The following is an 11,678-nucleotide window of genomic DNA, read 5'->3' on the forward strand; positions in this document are numbered from 1 at the left end:
AAAAAAAAAAAGCAAGCACCCAGCTCTAAAAAGCAAGTAACCTATAAAGGTTAAAGAATCAGCTCCTCATTGGCCTCTTCATTTTTTGTACTTTAAAGAGAAGGGTGCCTGGGTAGTGCAGTCTGGTAAGTGTCTGACTCTTGATTTAGGCTCAGGTTGTGATCTCAAGGTCATGACATCAAGCCCCCCCACCTCTCAGGCTCTGTGCTTGTGGGGAGTCTGCTGGAGATTTTCTCCCTTACCCACTACTGCTGTCTCCCCTGGCATGCATGCTCTTTCTCTCTAAAATAAATAAATCTTAAAAAAAAATAATTTAAAAAATAGAGTTAAAGAACATTTACAGACAACAGAGACAAGAGAATCCTGTGCCAACCAAGCTTACATTTTGATACATGAAAAAAACTGCAAATATGCAAAAATTCAGAGTATATTTTCTCAGGCACCCCAGTTAAGAAACATAACCGAGAAAGGGCTCTAACTAAGAAAACACAAACCAGAAAAAGAGATGTGGTAACAGGGAAGATGAAAAAGAGGAGTAACATTGTAATCAATGAAACTTTCAGTTTATATTATATAATACACAGTTAAATAATAACCAAATGTCTAGGAACAGATAACTTATATGATAAAGACTCTTGAAAAAAAAAGACTATCATAAAAACATTTCAATACATTTCTAAACTATTCAAAGTAAAAGAGTTGCAGACAGGTGAGTTGAAGGTAGGCAGAAGTAAAAATACTTCCAAGATCTCATGAGGAAGAAGAGGATAAGGGGGAAAAGGAAGAGAGGCAGAAAATAAAAGTATTCTAAAGGTCTCATCTCTTCAAGGTCAAGAAGCCAACAGAGAAAGCAATTAGCATCTTTGGGGGGAAAAGAATATTTTGTTTTCAGATTACTGCAAAGAAACATGTATCAGTCAAGGTTTAATTTTAAGGTCAAAAGTACTTACCAGGATAAAGAAAAATTTTATACAATTATAAAATACACAGTTTATGATTAAATCGTAAGAGTTAAAAAGCTGTATATACCAAACAACATAGCAGGCAATAAAGTAAAACTTATTAGAACTTTAATAAATTTATTTTTAACAATACAAATATACTGAGTAATTTCAGCATACCTTCTAGAATGGATAAATATAGTTGGAAAGAAGAAAATAACAAATTTTTTTTAAAGATTTTATTTATTTATTTGACAGACAGAAATCACAAGTAGGCAGAGAGGCAGGCAGAGAGAGAGAGGGAGAAGCAGGCTTCCCGCTGAACAGAGAGCCCGATGCGGGGCTCGATACCAGGACCCTGGGATCATGACCTGAGCCGAAGGCAGAGGCTTTAACCCACTGAGCCACCCAGGTGCCCCGAAAATAACAAATTTAATTATATTATTAATAAATATGATTTTTAAAAGATACCTTGTAATCCTCTAACAAAAAAGAGGTGTTTTTTCCTAAGTTTATCACCATGACTGATCCTAAACGTGGTCATAATGAAAGTTTTAAGTTATTTCAGAGATATATACCTCAAAAATTAAGAAAAAAAATTACAACAATTTCTTTCTGTAAAAACTGTGAGATGACACTTGATAATATTTGGATCAAATAGGAAATCAAAAGGGAAATTATGCTTTATGTGTAAGCTATGACAAAAAAATATAATAAAAATAATTCAAACCCATGTGATCCAATAAAATTTATATTTACAAGTAAATTTATGGCTCTAAGAATTTTAATTTCTTTTTAAAAGGCAAGAGAGAAAAATACTCTGTAAAAAAGAAATAAGAGAAGAAATAAAATATATCAAAATAAACTAGGAAGGGAGAACCTGGGTGATTCAGTCAGTTAAGCAGCTGCCTTCAGCTCAGGTCATGATCCCAAGGTCCTAGGATGGAGCCCCGCACTGGGTTCCCTGCTTGGCAGGAAGCCTGCTTCTTCCTCTCCCACTCCTCTGCTTGTATTCCCTCTTTCCCTATGTCTTTCTCTCTATCAAATAAATAAATAAAATCTTTTTAAAAATTAAAAAAAAACTAGGAAGAAGAAACTAAGAGATATTTAAAATTAACCTAATTAAAAAAAGTATAGAGGATATAAATAAATCTAAAAGGCACCCCTTTGAATGATGATGAAATAATCACTCAGTCTAGTGAGTGGGTTAAACAAGGTGCGGAAAGAGACAAGATTCAGAATAAAAGAGAAAACCATAAGCATAGGAGATAACTAAGAAAACAAGACAAAACTAAAAAAAAAAACAATAACACACACAAATGCAATTGCGTGGCAGAATTTGAAAACCTAAAAGAGAAGATGATTTCCCAGTAAAATAGAAAATATCAAAATTAACCCAAGAGAAATGAATTCTTGAGTAGAACCAAACACCATAAGTTAAAGATAATTAAAAACCTAATATAGAAAAAAATACCAAGACAAGCTGGGTTCTCTGTAGATTCTTAATCTCTAAAAAAAAAAATTATGGGGCGCCTGGGTGGCTCAGTGGGTTAAAGCCTCTGCCTTTGGCTCAGGTCGTGATCCCAGGGTCCTGGGATGGAGCCCCACATCGGGCTCTCTGCTCAGCAGGGAGCCTGCTTCCCTCTCTCTCTCTCTCTGCCTGCCTCTCTGCCTACTTGTGATCTCTCTATGTCAAATAAATAAATAAAATCTTTAAAAAAAATTATTCTACTAATATCAAACCATAGAAAAATACAAAAAATGTTCCAAGCCATTTTTAGGTCAAAACAACACAAAGCCAAATCTAAAAAGGTACTAGCACATAAAATATACCCATAAACCGATTTCTCTTAAAAGTATAATTCTGAATTTAAAAAAAAAATGTAGACAACAGAGTCCAGCCACATGTGAAAAATAATATCCTACTATAATTATTGCAGAAATATGACAGTGGTCCCTTTATAATCCAAGACATCAACAAATTCAGGAGAAAAAACATCATATCATTGTATCAATGGATGCTGAAAAGGCATTTGATAAAATTCAGCAACCATTTTTAACAAAAGCTCTATGGGAAAAAGTAGAAAAAAAATAAGCATTTTTGAAAAAAGAACAGCAGCAAGTACCATATGTAGCAAAACACTATAACCATTTCAAATAAAACTAAGGTTGCATGAACACAATAAATATGTACATACAGTGTACATATGCGTGTGTTTATGTATATACCTATATTAAGAACTTGCTTCTGTATGGAAATTTGATGAACTGAGGAAGAGAACCGACAGTGGTTATTTTGAGTACAGGGTAGAAACAGAAAAGATTAGAGAAAGGGTAGGAAGGAGAGTGTTCACAGGAAACTTTTTTTTATTATTTTAATCATATGAATGTTATTACTCATTCAATAAATCAAATTAATAAAATGAGGGGTTAGAACAGGAAGCCCAGGTGTGCCTGGGTGGCCAACTCACTGAAGTGTCTGCCTTCGGCTCAGGGCAAGATCCCAGAGTTCCGGAATCAAGCCCCACAGAGAGCTCTCTGCTCAGTGGAGAGCCTGCTTTTCCCTCTGCCCACTACTCTGCCCATACTCGCTCACTCTCTCTCTCATTCTCAAATAAATAAAATCTTAAAAAAAAAAAAAAAAGAACAGGAAGTCCACTAATCCCTTTAAAATAAACACTGACTTGAAGATTATAGCAACTAATTAAGATACAAAAATGAATTAGCTCACATAAATATCAGAATGAAAGAGAAAAATATCTTTTTGCTAATGACCTGATGGAATACCTAGAAAATGCAGACAATTCCAGTAAAAGAAAGTTGAAATTAATAAAAATAAATTATCAAAAATACAATACAGTTAGTATATGTGCTGCCGAAGCGAGCACAAGAATACAATACAGTTAAAATAAATAATAAAAAATTTTCTCTAGTTTAGAGAGAAACTCCTACAAAAATAATGGGAAAAATATTTCATTCATAGAACTTTGCCCCAATGACCGTATAGAGAAATAACCCCAAAAGATTTGTTCTTTAATTTTTTTTTTTTGTTCTTTAATTTTTATAGGACCTTAAAGTTATAAAGCAGAAAGTCCAAGAACTACCCAGACAAAAGAGAAAACCAAAAGTGGACTTCACTGACCATGTTTCAGAATACAGTCCAAAGACACTAATCAAGGGGCGCCTGGGTGGCTTGGTTAAGCATCTGCCTTCAGCTCAGGTCATGATCCCGGGATCCTGGGATCAAGCCCCACATCAGGCTTCCTGCTCAGCGGGAAGCCTGCTTTTCCCTCACCCTCTGCCTGAAGCTCTCCCTGCTTGTGTGCTTTCTCTCTCTCTGTCAAATTAATAAGTAAAAATCTTAAAAAGAAAAAAAAAAAGACACTAATAAAATCAACATGGCATTGGCTTAGGAATAGAAACAGATGAGAGGAACAGAATGAAGAACTTAAATACAGATTCTGGCACATACGAAAAATGTACAAGTCAGAAGTTAAATTCTATTTCTGCAGGAAAGGATAAATTATTATTATTATTTTTATTTTTAATTATCACCACAAAACTGGCTGTCATCTAACAAAAAAAAACCCAGATCTTTATCTTACATTCTTTTATTTTCTTTAAGATTTTATTTATTTATTTGACAGACAGAGATCACAAGTAGGCAGAAAGGCAGGCAGAGAGAGAGAGAGAGGAGGAAGCAGGCTCCGTGCAGAGCAGAAAGCCTGATGGGAGGACCCTGGGATCATGACCCGAGGCAAAGGCAGAGGCTTTAACCCACTGAGCCACCCAGGCGCCCCTCTTATATTCTTTATTAAAAAAATAAACTCAAGGCAGTTTAAAGAAGGACAAACAAAAGAAATAAACCATAGCAATACATTCTACAACATAATTTATAAGATGACAAGTATTCTAAACAATCTTAACAAAGAGGAGAAACTTGAAAAGATAGACATAAAAGTTTAGTTTCCTAGACATAATAAGTGAAAAAAAAGCATAAACAAACTCAGAAATTAAACCAGAAAAAATATTTGACATGTAGAGAGTAGACTCAAGTTGTCAAGTTTATAAAAAATACTCAAACTTACTAAAAGCAAAATAACAATTATGTGGTTTAAGAATGAGATATCACTTTAGCAAAAATGTAAAAGACTGATTAATAACTTCTCAAAAGGGTACTGCTTTATTTCGTTATCTAAGTGAATTATTCCATCCTTTTCAAAGGAATCTAGCACAACGTGTAAAATTTAAAGTACATATACCTTTAACCTAGTAGTCCAATTCCTGGTAATCTAGCATATAGAAATGTAAATAATCATACCTAATATGTACAAAGATGCTTACTGTCACTTATTTTCCAAATTCTTAGTCTTTATAAACAGAGATGTTTCAATCAATACAGGAATGGCTGAATACATTACAATTTACTCTGATCAATTAACACAATGCAATCATTAAAAAGAATAAATTAGTTTTATTAGGTACCTTGGTGGTGGATTTGCACATTTCATTTGTTGAGTAAAAAAAAAAAAACAAAATGCAATCAAATGAGTATAATATGACCAGGTTTTTCAAAAAATACAATAAGAAAACCCCCCTTTGGATGTGTATGTCTTATGTCAGCAGTAGAGCTATATGCATACATATAACACATACGTAAGTACCTGAGCACAGAGAGAAAAACAGGTAGTCATCAGGTCACGGAGTTGGGGTTAAGGACAGAAACATGTATTTGGAACATGGTCAGGAAGGATAAATGATCTATACAATAGATATACATACACACACATTTATGCAATAAAATTATAAAAATTCCTACTATCAGAAATGGACTCAATTATCAAATGATTAACTTAGGGTTGTCAAAATCCTACACAAAGCCTGAACAATGAAGAAGACTACTGCCAGCATTGTTGACTACTGAAGAAAAATATAATCCAGAAAATCCATTAGGAATAATGTAGATGCTGTAGATGCTGTATAACCCACAGGTAGTAAGAAAGTTTTTTTTTTTAACCCTACTTTTTTACATAAAAAGTAGTAAAGGAAAAGATTAATTTTTTTGTCTTTTTTTCTAAAGAAAAGATGAATTTCAAAAGAATTACTATAGTCTGCCTCCCACCCCAAACTCCTTTTTCTCTTCCACCCAAACACCACTCAGTTTCTTCATACATCTTTGTACGAGGGTGAATATAATTTCATGATAAATTCCCAGCAGAAAAACTGTTATGACAAAAAGTATATACATTTTAAGTTATGATACATTTGTCAAATTGCCTCCCAAAGAGGAAATAATTTATACTTTCACCTTCAGGAGGTGCTTAATTGTGAATCCAGTATATCACTGGTGATATACAATTGAATTTATGCTGTGCAGTTCAGCATCTATCTGTTTCATTCAATAAGAGTAAACACAGGAAGGACAGAATATTTATATCAAGGAAGAAAGACATAAACAAGGAGTATAAGGTTTTACGAAAAGCATAAGAGAAGGTGAAGAGTTAGCTATTGTACAAGCAGTAAGCAAGCCATCAAAAGAAGGAACAGTGGACAGTACAAACGTCAATTAGTAACCCCTTATGTCCATATTTGGATACTAAAAAAGAATTCTCAGAAATTTAAAACAACCATTACAGAGCTCCTCTTACTGCTTGTTCAGCTCCTCACACAGAACCCAGTGTTACCATTTAAACTACTTAAAATAAAGTAAAAATGTGTTAAAATAAGAGGTACACAGCTTCATGATCCTGTAAGTTAGATGCTATTAGTATTTTCAAATTACAGACTGTGAATTCACAGAATTTACAGAAGTGAACCCTCTTCCTGACTAGATACACATCAAGACATATACACATACACAAATACATAATTAAATGTATGGGCTGCCTGGTTGGTGCAGTCAGTTAAGCATCCAGCTCTTGGTTCAGCTCAGGTCATGATCTCAGGGTCATGGAGTGGAGTCCGGTGTCAGGCTCCATCCTCAGCATGGAGTCTGCTTGAGATTCTCTTTCCCTCTCCTCCTGCCCCTCTCACTCATGTTCTCTCTCTCTCTCTCTCAAATAAATAAATAAATAAATCTTTTTTTTTTTTTAAAGAGAGAGATCAATAAACAGAATACATGAAGGTAAAAAGGCTCTTAAAAAACTCCACTAGAAAAAATAAAGTGAATATCCCTTCCCCTTAGCTCTCAGTCCTTTTGTCCAAAGATAAATACTATTAAGTTTCCTATGAATCCGTATAAAGATAAAAATTAAGAAATAAATATACATAGACCTCCATATAGCTACCATACAATTCCTTTCCCTAATGGTGGTTTTAAAAAACTTTTTATTATGAAAATTTGCAAATATGTACAAGGGCAGTTAGAACACAGTAATAAATGCTTAAGTGCCTATCACCCAGCTTGAATAATTAAGAAGGGAGGGGAGCTGTTAATTATTTTAAAGCAAATTCCAGACATCTTAATCATTTTAACATGTAATTCTTAGCAAGCCTGTATATCTGGTTTCTACATTCAGGAGTAGATTAGATATAGAAATTTAGAAAGTGGTTGGGAGTGTATAAAAAGCTTTACCACAGAAAAAATGATAGCTCCCTGAAAAGAACAAAATGAAATACATGAAAACAACTATTTAATTATACATCATACATCTAACACTAGCTTTTCAAAAAGTTAAAATCATGTTTAGGGGCCTTTGTTTTGTTTAAACACTAAAGGCAGGTAAGTATGTGATACACTCGTTTTTAATTTTTTTTTTAAGATTTTATTTATTTATTTGACAGACAGAGATAACAAGCAGGCAGAGAGGCAGGCAGAGAGAGAGGGGTAAGCAGGCTCCCTGATGAGCAGAGAGCCTGACGTGGGGCTCGATCCCAGGACCCTGAGATCATGACCTGAGCCGAAAGCAGAGGCTTAAACCACTGAGCCATCCAGGTGCCCTGATACACTCATTTTTAAAAATTGAAATGGTTAAAAGTTTACATTTTAGGAAGTAATCAGAAAGTGTTTCATTTATGTCAAACATTTTCCCCTGGACAATGCTAGATAAATGAGGCCTTACTACATTTAGCTATGATTTGAGAGGCACATGCAGAGTTCTGCAGTGTAAAATGCTTGGTGATGTAAGGAAAACAGAACCACGGATATTACAAATTTTTAAAAACTCATCTAGATGAGAATATTAATTTCTCAAATAATGCCTCCAAGTAGTTAAAAATTGTAAATAACAACTATTACCACTATTTAATGTATACTTCCATGGGCCAGACACTCACTGGATAAGTGCTTTATACATACAAACTCATTTAATCTCACAATCCCTGAGGTAGGGAATTAAGACAAGATACTACTTGCCCACTATCAATCAGCTAATGGACCTTTCCTTTTCTTATTAGAATTATAACTATATATGTACTTACGTCAGGCTTCATCTTTCTGCAAATATAATTTTAGGAATACAGTTTACAATTTTTCTGGGGCAATGTTTAATTGTGATAGGTACTATGCAACAAGTTGAGCAAAAGATACACCACTAAAAAATCTAATATTTACATCAAGTTTTACTCATTATGATTCATGATTAAAGGATATCTCATATTATGGAGATTTTTATTCCAAAAGAATTATTACATTTACTACTTGTCAAAATTTTAAAGACCTATAGACTCATGTAGCTTCTCCTACATCTCCAGTAACATGGAAATTTAATGGAAGAGTTTTGCTGATAAAGATCTTTCTTTTATAGACTCTAAATGGTTTCTTATAACTTCAACCCACTCGTCTGGCTGAATCAATACAGACTAAATTTCTTCTTTTCTCTTTCACAAGGCAGCTTTTAAAATTATCTGCATAATCTTGCAAAGAGTCTCCATGCTAAATATTCCCAGTCCTGATTCCAATTTGACACGGTTTCTTCATTTGTCATGATCCCTAATTTCTTCTCTTAAAAAGTGGCTCCCCAAATTCAACACAATACTTCTGCAAAGAACCTAATCAGAGCAGAATACAGGGAACTATTAGTTTTCTTGTCCTAGACCTAAAATTATATTACTTTCTCCCACTACCAAGTCAATTTTATATGTACTAAATTTGCAGACCAGTTTTTTTGCACATTCATTCAAGAGGCAGTGATTAAAGATCTATGATGGTAACTGAACCAGGCCTCTTTTTATCCCAGACATCCCTTCCCTAAAGTTGGCTTTTTTTAAAAAGCAAAAACAATTTCACTTTTCCTTTCTTTTTCTTCTAAGCAAATATTAATCTTCAGTGTATCATGTACTTATAGTTTATTATCTATGTCACTATTGTCCATTATCTATACCTGCCCTAGTATCTGGAACGTAATAGGCACTACAATATTTGTTGAACTAATTCATGAATAGATAGGAGAGAGTGGGACATTCCTGTTTCTTATGGCCTCTAGAAAGGAGTCTCTAGGCTACTATACTTCATCGTTGAATGATCTTGAAGCTTTATCAATAAACACAATTAATCAGAGGAACCATATGACTGCCACATATCCTCCAGAATTTACTATGGGGGTCAAATAAAGGAATTATAGGTTTTGATTACTTTAAGATATGTGGTGGTTTTTGACATTACCTTCAAAGTATTCCCTACTCTTTTCCCATTCTAAAATAACGGTATAACCTGAAAATAAAAATAGACATTTCTCTATTATTAACAGAAGGTCACTAGTAAACTCTATAGAACTATACTGTGAAATGTTAGGAAATACTTATCCTTAGGTAAGAGGCTGAGACAACATCTCTGCCTTTATATGTAGCCTCAAATGTACCTGACTCCAATCATGACCATCTTTATACCTGTGTTGGTTTAGACACCACTTTCTTGTGGCTTTTATTTCTGAAAGAATTGTAGTTTCAGATTTTTAAAATTTATTTAAGTTCAAAATATATGAAGTGGCTACTGTTTATATCATCCTATTTTGCATTCCCTACTATGGAAGTCTCAGGGTGCTTGACTCTCACGGGGTTCTTACAGTTAAGTTACACCATGACCCTACTTCATTCTTATTGAATTGCAGTACCAATACATTGTAGCAGACAGCATTTCCTCTCCACATCAGTTCAGAACAGTTGTTCCCAAACTGTGCTATGCATCAGAATTAAACACAGAATCCTTAGCCAACTCTGGACCTACTGAATCCAAATAATTGGGTGTAGGAATCCATGAACACTTTTCTTCCTTAAAGATTTCATTTATTTATTTATTTAGGAGACAAAGAGGGACAGAGTGTGGGCAAGCGGAGGGGAGGGGCAGAGGGGGAGAGAGAGAGAGAGAGAGTCTCAAGCAGACTCCACGCTGAGTGCGGAGCCTGGCGCATGGATCAGTCCCACAACCTTGAAATCCTGACTTGACCCCAAACTGAATCAGATGTTTAACAGACTGAGCCACCCAGGCATCATTCCATGAAAACTTTTAAACAGCTCCTGAGGTAATGCTACTTGGAAACTACTGGTTTAGAGAATAAGAAAGAACTCTACTAATATGGCAATGCCACAGCTGGTGTATGAAATGTAATGTCTAGGTATGAAGACAATTTTGAGAATAATGTTACCCAAAATGTTTCCTATCATTGCCCATATCAATCAATACTCTAAGCTGAATACTTAAACTTAAATGTTAAAAATAAAACAAATTGGGGTGCCTGGGTGGCTCAGTGGGTTAAAGCCCCTGCCTTCCACTCAGGTCATGATCCCAGGGTCGTGGGATTGAGCCCCACATCAGGCTCTCTGCTCAGCAGGGAGCCTGCCGCCCCCGCCACCTGCCTCTCGGCCTGCTTGTGATCTCTGTCTGTCAAATAAATAAATAAAATCTCAAAAAAAAAAAAAAACAAACTTAAATTAATTGAAGGTAACATTGACAGAATTCTGCTTCACAGCAATAGGAAAATTTAATTTGAAGGTAGAGGCTATCATCATTACAAAAAATTTTTAAAGTCTGTGTTACTATCATTCAAAAACAGAACTATCGGGGCGCCTGGGTGGCTCAGTGGGTTAAAGCCTCTGCCTTCGGCTCGGGTCACGATCTCAGAGTCCTGGGATCGAGCCCCACATCGGGCTCTCTGCTCAGCGGGGAGCCTGCTTCCTCCTCTCTCTCTGCCTGCCTCTCTGCCTACTTGTAATCTCTGTCTGTTAAATAAATAAATAAATAAATAAATCTAAAAAACAAAACAAAAAAAAACCAGAACTATCCCCTGGATTAACATACACAAATAAATTCCACTGACATATATTTAGAATATTTTGATGTTAAAATATAACAATTTACTCACAGAACCAATCCACATGCCTTGATCCATGGCTCAAGCATTCATACAGCTTTGAAGCCTCTATTTTCTTCTGCAGGCAGAGTATATAATATACTGATAAATAACTTCTAGAACAAAAACTTGTGATTCTGCATTTCTGAAAGATCCAATATTTTCTTCCTGTTTTGCATTTCCCTATCCTAGCAGTTTCCCAATGCTTAATAAATGAAATAATTATACAATTGGATAAGAGATTTCATTAAACTATATTAAGATAAATCATAAAATCTTAGATTAAGCTAGGATAGATGTTAACAGTGTATTCTAATCACCTCTGTTTACAGATTAAAAAAAAAAATCTGAAAATAGGAGCCAGAAACATTGACTCTCAAGTTACTGCTCACACTAGTTTACCAATAAGTAAAAGCAAAAATTCCAGTTAGTCATCCAGAAATGCAGGGTC

General features: G+C 34.7%; 1 protein-coding gene across 14 annotated transcripts in view; it reads right to left on the bottom strand.

The window, feature by feature from the left end:
• HMBOX1 (homeobox containing 1) overlaps nt 1-11,678 on the bottom strand; it is a 195,982-nt gene that overhangs the window by 121,826 nt on the left and 62,478 nt on the right. The gene's annotated exons all lie outside the window — the stretch shown is intronic.

Source organism: Lutra lutra, chromosome 2, assembly GCF_902655055.1.
Source record: "Lutra lutra chromosome 2, mLutLut1.2, whole genome shotgun sequence".
NCBI classification, from domain to species: domain Eukaryota; kingdom Metazoa; phylum Chordata; class Mammalia; order Carnivora; family Mustelidae; genus Lutra; species Lutra lutra.